The 12457-nt window shown below is 40.0% G+C and overlaps 1 long non-coding RNA gene across 1 annotated transcript in view; it reads right to left on the reverse strand.

Annotated features, from left to right (window-relative positions):
• Positions 1–1164: 1164 nt before the first annotated feature.
• The window catches only part of LOC138753418 (uncharacterized), a 41564-nt gene continuing 30271 nt past the window's right edge, over positions 1165–12457 (reverse strand). Inside the window, exon 4 of the long non-coding RNA XR_011351155.1 lies at positions 1165–1409. This is a non-coding gene — a long non-coding RNA (uncharacterized lncRNA). The remainder of the gene's footprint in view (positions 1410–12457) is intronic.

The following is a 12457-nucleotide window of genomic DNA, read 5'->3' on the forward strand; positions in this document are numbered from 1 at the left end:
GAAAGAAAGAACAAGCTGACAATCCATGTTAAAAATTAATTTCCTTGATAATAAGGCCCGTTTAGGATAATTTGTCAGTAACTGGAAATGCATGAGTGGCAGTGAGATGTGGGGTATAAACAATCTTAGCAAGCCTCTGAATTTGTGGGTATGTCAGGCAAATTTAAGTTCATCATAAAAGAATTCTCTGCAACTGTATTTCAATATGACATTTTTATGGTTTCTTATTTTCTAGCCCATTGCAGTCCCAGAGCCTTGGCATGATTTATGCAGCCTGGCAGTGGATAATCTTCTGTATAAGATATACTGGCCTCTGGAGATTTAATTTCTTCCCTCACTTCTGCTGACAGCATTTGCGCTTTCCTTCTATTCTATTTTCATTTCTAATGAGATATTGGACTTTGTTCAGTGAGAGGTGATATTTCCACATTTGCAGTCTGACAGGGAAAATCATCCAATCTCAATGGTGAGGATGCAAACCCATTTAAGCAGTGTCAAAATATTCATGGAAATCCATTGATTTGGTCAGTGAGAATTAAGAAGCTATTTGGTTAGCTCAGGTTTAATTTTGGTAGCATTCTGCTATGGAATCACTCAGTTGCATTACAGACATCAAGGGACTCTGGTCTTCACAGTTATTGCTAATGGTTTTAATAGTCTGCATTTCTTAGAATTATGCCATGACATTAAATCATATTTTATTGTGTCGTGCAGAGCAGCTTATGTTTATTTTACAGAAATGAAATGTGATGGGCAGGGCACCTAAAGAAAACACAATCTCACTACAAAAGTGTCGCTTTTATGTTTACAGCGTGAGTAAATGGAAGTCACAAAGACAATACTATTTTCTTGCATTTAACCCTTTCATTGCTGTTGGGGGGGGAAATTGTGTCACTCTCCACGCACTGAAATAGGTGTATTTTTTCAATTTGTTTCAACAGTACTGCAGATATTACTCTCTCTGGCAGGCTGTACTTTTGCAAAGAGGAGCACAAAATTGATAATGTACTAAAATAGCATTAGAGGATTTTAATCAAATCTAGTGGCCACTAAAGCATGCAATAATTTGTACCATTGTAAGCATTTGTTTTAAAACCACATTGTGGTTTTCTGCATACAGAAAATGTATTTCTGAGGCCAGGAAAGTACCATTTAGTCCATAGAAATATTTCATTTTTTTTATTATAGAGGGCTCAACCATTCATCTCATGAAATCAATCCCTTCGCTCTTCAAAAAAGCATCAAATTATATATTGAACATACTTCAAGGGATAACATTATGAACTTTGTTTCCAGCATGGAGTTTCACTTGCAAGAGGGACATATTAGGCATTTGTTCATGAAGATCAGAGGAACCAACAGGAGTCCCAGAGTTCACATTGGCTTCTCGACTTGTATTCCTGATGATTCTGAAAGCAAATGAGAGCAAGTTATATGTTATCTCCTTGGTAGTTACTTCTTCAAATCAATTGCTCTTCAGTGAATAGACTTTCCTTATGAAACTGGCTTTATTATTTTTTAGGTGTTTGAATTTTTCAGCAAAGCCACGAACTTGCCAATATCACCTCTGTCAAATTATATGTTAACAGCCTGAAATTTCTATAAAAATGTCAGCAGTTCTGTATGAAGCCATTAACATTTACCTCCATAATTGGGAAGATTATATTAATGTGAAATGTATTCTTACAACATAGAAGGCCATTTTGGCCCAACAAGTCTATGCTGCCCCACAAAACAATCCCATTACCACAACATAGGAACATGGAAGTAGGAACAGGAGTAGGCCAAAAATGGCCCATCGAGCCTGCTCCGCCATTCAATACGATCATGGCTGATCTAATTTATGACCTAACTCCACCTATCTGCCTTCTCCCCATATCCCCTAATTCCTCTATCATGTAAAAATTTATCTAACCGAATTTTAAATATGTTTAATGAGGCAGCCTCAACCACTTCCCTGGTTAGAGAATTCCAAACATTCACTACTCACTACTCTACAAGTTTCCTTTGTAACCTACACTCCCCCTTGAGTCAACCACACAACTTCATACTTGGGGTAATATACAGTGACCAAATAACCTACCAACTCATGTCTTTGGGATGTGGGAAGAAACCTGACCATCCAGAGGAACTCTCACAGTCATCGAGATGACATCCAAACTCTGCACAGACTGCAAGCATCAGGATTCAACCTGGAATCCTGGAACAATGAGACAGCAGCTCCACTGGCTGTGTCTGTATTGAGCTTCCACAGATATGACCACTGTTGTCATTCTAATTGCTCTAAAGTCACATTCTTCAGAGGTCTGGCAGTGAAGGAAAACCTCCTTTTGCTGGGAAATCTGCTCCCTGATCTGGCCCAAGATAAGTGATTTGAATTCATTTCAATGGAGATGAAGTTTCTCAAATAATTTACATTCTTATAACTTAGATGAAATGTTTAAATTAATTTATTATTTTGAATTTTAAACATTTTAACTATATTATTTTATTTTAATTTTTCTAATAATTTCTAAAATGTTCTTTGACACTCTATTAGTAGCTATGTACACTTAAGTGGATGTTGAGTAAACTAGCTATAATTATTCCTAACAGGAAGTGAAGTGTCAATGAAATCATCCCCTCATAGGATGGCACATAGACTTTATCCTGCAGGTATAAGAGCTTGTTTATAACATAACATAACATAACAATTACAGCACGGAAACAGGCCATTAGGCCCTTCTAGTCCGCACCGAACCAAACACCCCTTTCTAGTCCCACCTCCCTGCACAATGCCCATAACCCTCCATCTTCTTCTCATCCATATACTGTCCAACCTTTTCTTAAATAATACAATTGACTCCGCCGCCACTATTTCTCCCTGAAGATCATTCCACACAGCTACCACTCTCTGAGTAAAGAAGTTCCCCCTCATGTTACCTCTAAACCTCTGCCCCTTAATTCTTAACTCATGTCCTCTTGTTTTAATCTTTCCTCCTCTTAACGGAAATAGTCTATCCACATCCATTCTGTCTATCCCTTTCATAATCTTAAATACTTCTATCAAATCCCCTCTCAACCTTCTACGCTCCAAAGAATAAAGACCCAATCTGTCCAATCTCTCCCCATACTCCAGATGCTTAAACCCAGGCAACATTCTGGTAAACCTTCTCTGCACTCTCTCCACTCTGTTTATATCCTTCCTATAATTAGGCGACCAGAACTGCACACATAACTCCAAATTAGGCCGCACCAACGTCTTATACAATCTCAACATCACCTCCCAACTCCTATATTCCATGCAATGATTGATAAAGGCCAGCATACTAAAAGCCTTCTTCACCACCCTATTCACGTGAGTTTCTACCTTCAGGGAACGATGTACCGTTACTCCTAAATCTTTCTGCTCTTCTGTATTCCTCAATGCTCTCCCATTTACCACATATGTCCTATTCTGATTCTTCTTACCAAAATGAAGCACCTCACACTCAGCATTAAATTCCATCTGCCATTTTTCAGCCCACTTTTCTAAGCAGCCCAAATCCCTCTGCAATCCTTGAAAACCTTCTTCATTATCCACTATTCCACCTATCTTAGTATCGTCTGCATATTTACTAATCCAATTCACCACCCCATCATCTAGATCATTAATGTATATAACGAACAACAATGGGCCCAATACAGATCCTTGAGGCACACCACTGGTCACCGGCCTCCAACATGACAGACAATTATCCACTACCACTCTCTGGCCTCTCCCTTTCAGCCAATGTTCAATCCATTTGACTATCTTAAAATTTATACCTAAAGACTGCACCTTCCTAACTAGCCTTCCATGATAGATAATAAAATTGAGCTAGGTTTTACCTTTTTGTCATAAGATTTGGTTTTCACTGGCAAAATGGCACTTGTTTTCTCTCCTTGGTTGCTCATGTTTGTTAGAATTAACAAAAATTTGTTAGAATTAAGTGATTTGTTCAGCCATTTCAGAAGGAAGATACAAATGTCATATAGATCAGAGATTGTAGGGCAAAAGGCTCCCTTCCCAAAAATATGTTGGCAATTAAAATGATTTTACAACCAATATATTTTCATTTGTACTGAAGGCCAAATTTTAATCCATATTTTAAACTCTTCAAATTCTTAAATTGTAATATTGATTTATTAGGGGTTAGGAATCTAGTACCATAATGGCCATAATAATGTGTTCCATCTTATTATTTATGTTTGCCTTTGCTACATGAGAACTCTAATGTGGACAGTTTGCCCATTATTAGGGGTTAGGAATCTAGTACCATAATGGCCATAATAATGTATTCCATCTTATTATTTATGATTGCCTTTGCTCCATGAGAACTCCAATGTGGACAGTTTGCCCATTATTAACTAGGATGCCTTACCCAGATAGTCTTCCCCTGTTATTTTCTCCTTTGCCTACTATTGTGGGGAGGAGCAAATGGATCTGGGAGTACTTGTTCACCGGTCACTGAAGACTAGCATGCAGGTTCAGAAAGCTGTGAAGAAGGCTAATGGCATGTTGGCTTTCATAAAGAGGGGATTGGAGTATAGGAACAGAGACGCCCTTCTGCAGTTGTACAGGGCCCTGGTGAGACCCCACCTGGAGTATTGCGTCCAGTTCTGGTCTCCAATTTTGAGGAAGGGCATACTAGCTATAGAGGGTGTGCAGCACAGATTTACAAGGTTAGTTCCAGGGATGGCAGGGTTGACATATGCTGAAAGGCTAGAAAAACTGGACTTGTATCTGATGGAGTTTAGAAGGATGAGGGGGGACATGATTGAGGTATACAAAATTATCAGGGGGATAGACAGGGTGAAATCGGATTACTTGTTCCCAATGATGGGGGAGACGAGGACTAGAGGGCATAGTTTAAGAATACAGGGTAGGCCCTTTAGGACGGAGATGAGAAAACATTTTTTTACCCAGAGAAGTGTGAATCTGTGGAATGCTCTGCCACAGAGGGTGGTAGAGGCAGATTCGCTGATTATGTTCAAAAGAGAGTTAGATAAGACTCTAGTGGGCAAAGGAGTTAAGGTTTATGGGGATAAGGCTGGAAAGGGGTACTGATGGTAGTGATCAGCCATGATCTGTAAAATGGCGGTGCTGGCTCAACGGGCCAAAGGGCCTACTCCAGCTCCTATTGTCTATTGTCTATTTCCTATATCTTATTGTTTCACTGGAAAGGAAATAATTCTTGAAGATTAGCAAATATGTTCTCCTGAAATTATTCAATAGGAAAGTGTGTCTGGGATCAACTGCAAGAAATTGCCAAAATTCACTTTTACTAACTGATTAAAGTAGGTTACTTTAATTTTAAAGTATGTCATGTTTGGCAAGTCAGGGATTCCTAAACATAATCATAAATGTACCAGAGCAATTTTTGTCAAAATTGCATTTATTGCAGTGTTTAACATGTCAGTCTGGCCGATCAGGTAGCACTTCATAGCATTCATTGTGAGCTCAAAGGCTAAATTTGGCCATGTTTTGCTGGATAGGACACCACATGGTGAGCCCCATTAATTGAGCTTTGTCTGTCGACTCTAACTACTTTTATGCAACAAATTGCTGGAATTGTGAACAGATAACAAGACAGGAAAAAAACAATAAGACACCTGGGACCTCTGTGACTGAGGGGAATAACAATTTATCTCAACAAATGAGATTTAAAGATTAAGAAAGAAGCAGAGGTACAATAGATATAAATAATTACAGAAAGAGATATATTGGAAAAAAATTATTGGATTGAAGGAGCAAAACAGGGACAATGGAGAAAAACAAAGAAAATATAAATGCTATATTTTAAAATTATCTAAAAATTGTTTATTATCCATATGCATGAGACTGCAGACTTTTCTAGTCAGGGGATATTGTGCAGCATTTTAGGAAATAAAGTTCATTGTGAAAAGGCCCCTTATGTTGCTAAGTATTCATTATTAACTTCCTAAGGCTACCTCTATTCTTATTTTCTCTGCAAATATATCCTTCAAAAAAATAGGAAATGGGTGAGGCACTGTCATTTTTATAAGCAGCATATATTTCTAACGATTTGCATTTCATAGCATATGTCATCCTTACCACAAATTCCCAAACAATTTAAGCAATAATATAACACACAGTGCCTGCTTTTTTACATTGAGTGACCACAGTTACCTCAAAGGAGGTTGCCACAAAGTTCTTTGTAGTACAGAGCATAGTTTTGCCATGGTTAACCTCATATGGGAGTCAGCTATAGAGGGCCTCAAAGTATCCAGTGATGATGACCTCATCCAGCAAATTGTGTAGCTAATCAAATGGAAGTAGTCCCAAACACGTGAAGCAGGGCTCAGGTCCAAGACATTGGTGACCTATATTTACTTCCTATAGATGCTGTGTGACCTGCTGAATTCCTCCAGCATTTTTGTCTTTTTACTAACAAGTAGCAAGCAGGTTTATTAGTTCATTGTTTTATGATTTTACAGAAAGTGAAATGTTAATTTGAAGATATACATGGGATTAATGTAAAAGTTGAAACTTCATAAAGATTAATTTAATTTCATTTTCTAATGGAAAAAAATGTGTACACTTATCATAAAATTATTTTTCTCAGGACTAGTGAGCCTCTTCTATTGTAAATGTAGTTTAATATTTCTTTAATATTTTAAATAAAACTCATGCAAAAGAGCTTAATATTATTTAAGGGTTTTTACAGTGGTAACACATGCATAAAACTGAATCTCTCATCAATTCAATTAATTCAAAAAAATTCCATCTATAAGGATATTAACAGCTCTCTGTGAAAGAACCATGTCTGACTGACAGCATCTTCAGGATTTCTGTGTTTTTAAGCACACATGTACAGAATACTATACTTACCATCAGTTGCACAATGGGAGGATGGTGAAGCCTGACAGTTCCACAGTCATTATAGTGCAAAACCTGGTCATTTAATTCACCGATATATTTGGTTGCAATTCTTCTCAGCGACTCCACATGCTAAACTCAGGAATGTGCTACTTGTACCATTTTTGAAGATACATGGAACATCACACCATTTTCATTTTAAATATATTTGAGAAGGAATTCATTTGAAGGATTAAATGTCTGGTTAATCAAAGGTTCGATCACTGCAGTAACAATTGGCCTGTTAAATTATTAGGTCCAACATTGCCATTAAATGTTTGTCATCAGTACTTTATTTCTGGCAAACCTACCTCCAATAAATTATCAAGCACTTACTTCAGAGTATTATTCAATTGTTCCACTCGTTCATCCAAATAGTCTTATGGCATGAAAGAAGGCATTAAGGAAGGCATTATTTATTGTCAAATGCATTTCCAAGTCGCCACATTGCATCTATTACTGATCTGAAGAGTAACATGTCCTTCATGCTGTCAGTTCAGTGAGTTGGCTCTAAGTCATCCTGAAGTCATGTGAAATTTGAAAGCTTAAGCTTTTCTGATAGTATTTTCTCTGAGGGAGCAAAACCTTTATCTCTGGTCCTCCAAGCACGCTGTCTTTCATGCTGACATTAATACCAGCTGATGTAAAGATGACAACTGCCATTCATATATCAACAGTAATGGAGCAAAATGTCCAAAGTCACATCACGCGAGATTAATCAGAGAAAAATTAATACCAGACCAGAAGTGGAAATGTTAAGTGGGCACAAATAAGCTTTAAGGAGTGTTCTAAAGGAGAGATAGATGGAAGATAGTAAGGTTAAGGAATGGATGGCTGAATGCACACATATCAGTTGTCATGGGCCTTGAAGGGAGGCAAAAAGACTGAGCTTGGAGAACGCAGCATTTTTAGTGGGGGTTACAAGGCAACAAAAGGTTTCGAGATATACACTGCAAGGTCAGAGTGCAAATACAAAAATGAAAATTTTATATCATAAGAATGGACCAAGAGTTAAAGTTGATTAGTAAGTATAGTTCAAGAAAATTCTGAATTTATATTTATGAATGATGAATTTCATGAAAATTAATTTGTCAGTTGACTGGAATTGTCAAATTTAGAGAAGACAAACAATGACTGGACCTCGGCAGTGAACAGGATAAGGTAGAGGTCAAAAAAAAGGTCACATATTCCCCATGCTGTTTGCCACAGTCTATGTACTGCCTGAAGGTGAAACCATGAATGAACTTTATTGTGCCATCTGCGAAGCCCAGACTTCCCACACTCTGAATGTGTCATGATTGTTACTGGGAACTTCAATCATGCCAGTCTGAAAATGGTCTTACAGTATGTGAAATTGGCCATTAGAAGGAAAAACACCCAGGATCGGCTGTACCCCAACATCCCTGGTGCGTTAAAGGCTGAACCTCGCCCTCACCTTGGTTACTTGGATCACATAACCCCAGAGTACAGACTGCTGGCAAAGCAAACTTGGTCATTTCACAGGGACCTCAGGACATGGCCGGGGGTGGGGGCAGGGGGGGTGCGGGAAACCAACGCTGCAAGACAGCTTTGAGACAATGGACTGGGGCTGTTTCAGGGAGGCAGCCACCTACAATCATTGTGTAAACATAGAGGAGTACACAAGCTCAGTGACTGGCTACATTAGCAAGGGCATTGAGGATGTCACTGAGATCAAGTACTTCACAACCAGGGCCAACCAGAAACCATGGTTGGATGCTGAGGTCTGGGCCCTTCTCAGAGCTTGTAATGCTGCCTTCAGGACAGGGGATAGCATGGCACTAAGATCAGCCAGGGCTGAACTCTTCGGTGCAATCAGGAAGGCAAAGCAGGGAGGTATGCACAAATGATCCAAAGACAGATGAGCAACACCATCTACATGAGGCACATGTGGCAAGTGATCAACTCTATAACAGATCACAAGTCAATCTTGCAAGTTATGGAAAATTGCGCCTGCCTTCTGGACAGACTGAACATCTTCTATGAATGGTTTGATAAGAAGAACAGAATAATGCCAAAGAAAGCTCTGTGTCCCACGATGCATCAGCCCCTGCATAGCCACAGCTGAGGTGAGGAGAACCTTATCTAAGGTGGAGGGGCCAGATAACATACCTGGTCAGGTAATGAATGACTGCGCATACCAATTGACAGAGGTCTTCACATATATACTCAGCACTTCACTGCAGCAGTCCATCATTTCCCCAAGGTTCAAGACAGCCACCATCATCTCAGTATCTAAGTGAACAACAATAACAGGCCTCAATGACTACTGCCCTGTGGCACTGACCTCCACCATTATGAAGTGATTTGAACGTCTGGTGATGGACGCATCAAAGCACACCTCCCAGAGATGCTGGACCCATTTCAATTTGCCTCTAGAAGAAACCATTCTACATTTGATGATATAGCCTTGTCACTTCACTCTGTCCTAGCCTGCCTAGAGAATGACATCTCATATGCCAGGTTGCTGTTCATTGACTTCAGCTCAGCATTTAACATGATCATTCCCAGAGGCTGATGGAGAAGCTATCTTGCTGGGATTCAATATCCCTCTCTATAACTGAATCCTGGACTTTGTAACAGAAAGTCCACAGTCTGACCGGGTCGGTAGCAGAATGTCGAGCACCGTCATGCTGAGCACTGGTCTACCTCAGGGCTGCATGCTCAACCCACTCTTATTCGTGCTACTGACCTACAAATGCATCACCAGATCCAACTCCAATAGGGTCATCATGTTTGCAAATTACACAACAGTGTCATCTTCTATAAACCTACCAACTCCCACAGCTACCTGAAGTACATCTCTTCCCACCCTGTCCCCTGTAGGTATTCCATTCCATTCTCTCAATTCCTCTGTCTCCATTGCATCTGCACCCAGGATAAGAACTTCCATGCCAGATCATCAGAGATGATCCAACACATTCACCATTTCTACTACATGATCCCACCACTAGACACATATTTCCCTCTCCTCTCCTCTCCGTGACTCCCTACATTACTCCCTTGTCCACTCCTCCCTCCCCACCAATCTACCTCTTGGAACCTACCCCTGTGACTACAGGAGATGCTCCACACCTCCTCCCTCACCACCATTTGGGGCCCCAAACAGTCCTTCCAATTGAAGCAACATTTCACTTGTGAACCTGTGGGTGTCATCTACTGCATACAGTGCTCTCGTTGTGGTCTCCTCTACATTGGAGAGACAGGACAAAGACTGGGAGATCACTTTGTTAAGAACCTCAGCTCTGTCTTTCAAAATCTCATAGATCTCCCAGTGGCCACCCATTTCAATTCTCCATCCCATTCACTTGCTGACATGTCTGTCCATGGTCTCATGCACTGCCAAACTGAGACCACCACAATTTGGAGGAACAACACCTCATCTTCTGACTGGGCACCTTCTTACTGGATGGCATTAATATCAACTTCTCTGGCTTTCATTAACTCCCCTGCCTCCACTTTTTCTCCTGTCGCCTTTCCCTATCTCTGTTTCTCCATTCCATCTGCTTTCGCACAAACATGATAAATTCTTCCCTTGTCCCTTATCATATCCAATTGAAATCTTTTGATGGTCTGGATTCCTTCCCCAGCCAGCATTGTCTGAATTCTGAGATTTTCTGAAATTTCCTGCTTCTGGCTCATTCTGTTTATTCCTTGAAGAAGAGCCCAGGCCCAAAACATTGGCAATATATCTTTGTCTCCTATAGACTCTGAAAAGACCGGCTGAGTTCCTCCAGCATTTGAAAGTCAGCGACTGCAGATTTCGAGTTTCACTCACAACAGTAGTTGGTCTCATCAGCAACAATGATGAGTTGCACTACAGAGAAGAGGTGGAAAATCTTGTGAAATGGTGCTAGAGTAATAATCTGAGTCTCAATGTGTAAAGAACAAAGGAGATAATTGTGGACTTCAGGAGGACCATGAATGGCCTATTGTGGACACTCAACATCGCCTCATATGTCAGGAAGACGCAACAGCTACTTCACTTCCTGAGAAGACTAGTGGGCAAGGCTATTAGCCACCATTATGTCAAATTTCGATAGGAGCTCTATTGGGAGCATCCTGGCCAGTCCATCACAGTGTGGTATGGTTGCTGCAAAGAAATGGATCAGAGGTCAATCCACAGAAGCACAAGAGCAGCAGGGAGGATCACATGAGCCTCCCTCCTCCTCATCGACGTGATCTACTGGAATCATTAAAATTATTGAGGACCCCTTCAACTCTTTCTTTCGGGGAAGAGATATAGGAGTATTAGAGCCAGCACCAGGCTGAGGAATAGCTTCTTCCCATGGGCAAAGGAATCGCTCACACTAACCATTCGAGATTCTCATACATACAAAACAATATTTATTTATTTACTTGTTTAAATTAAATACTTGTTCTCCATGTGTTTTGTTTGTATTTGTGTGTGTTATGTCTGGTTGTGTGTCTGCATGTTTTACACTGAAGACCAGAAAACACTGTTTTGTTGGGTTGAACTTGTAGAATCAGTTGCCAATAATCTTGACTTGACTTGAAAAAGTAGCGTTTGTGTTGGAGAAAGAATAGGATCACAATCTCAATTAAAGTTCAGTCACACTGGGAAGGTTATAAATATTTATTTCATCCTATGGCAGTGGTTAAGAAGAGTGATGGGATCAATGATAAGAGAATGGAGTAGGTAGTGGGTGTTTATGACTTTGGTTTCAGTCTTAATTGGAAAATACGCATTTTACAAGCCTTCTGAGAGACTGATGTGTTTGAGAAAGTTGGTGGTCAACAAGTACTTGATAATGCCTGTCTCCATGCAGCATCAGGTTTCATGTTTGATTAGCAGCTCCATCAGGGCAGCATATAGATGAAAGGTAGGAGAAGGTGAAGGATCAAAGTGCACCACAGTAATGCTGCTGGTAGCACTATGATCTCACAGCACCAGAGACATGGGTTCATTTCTGACCTCTGAATCTGTCAGACTCTTCTTCCACCAAATGGTCCACTTTCCTCCCTTGTCCCAAATGTACGTAAGCTATAGGTTGATTAGCCCCTTTATGTTGCCGTGATGGAGTCTTCAGACAGGTGGAGGAGGGGCATAATGGAAATTTTAAATATTAGGTGTGCAGGGTTAGTATAAAGTGGCTGAAAGCATGGACTCAGTGGGCCATAGGGCCTGCTTCTCAGCTCTCAGGGTTTATGGCTCTCATTTGGAGAACTCCTAAGATATCAGTACAAGGAGGAAGAGAAAGCTTTGTTAGTAATTCTCACTATATGAGTGGGAAATAAATGTGGAACAAGCAAGGATAACAAGATCTGTCAGTAAATGGCAAAAAGACAGTTAACGACTTTGTGTATTAATTTAGTTTTCCTGGACATTAAGAGTGAAGATGCTGGCATTACCATTAGGAATATTAAGAGGAGGAGAAGTGAAAAGGTGCTTTACTGGGAATAAAATCATCAAGATTCAAGATTCAATTTATTGTCATGTAATAAAACTGTGTCATATAACATGGAATTGCTTTTGCCTGCTGTAAGGCAGACTGATTTGCCATCAGCAGAAATTGTCTGAACTGCCTCTTACAGTTA

Source organism: Narcine bancroftii, chromosome 1 (assembly GCF_036971445.1).
Source record: "Narcine bancroftii isolate sNarBan1 chromosome 1, sNarBan1.hap1, whole genome shotgun sequence".
In the NCBI taxonomy this organism is placed as follows: Eukaryota; Metazoa; Chordata; class Chondrichthyes; order Torpediniformes; family Narcinidae; genus Narcine; species Narcine bancroftii.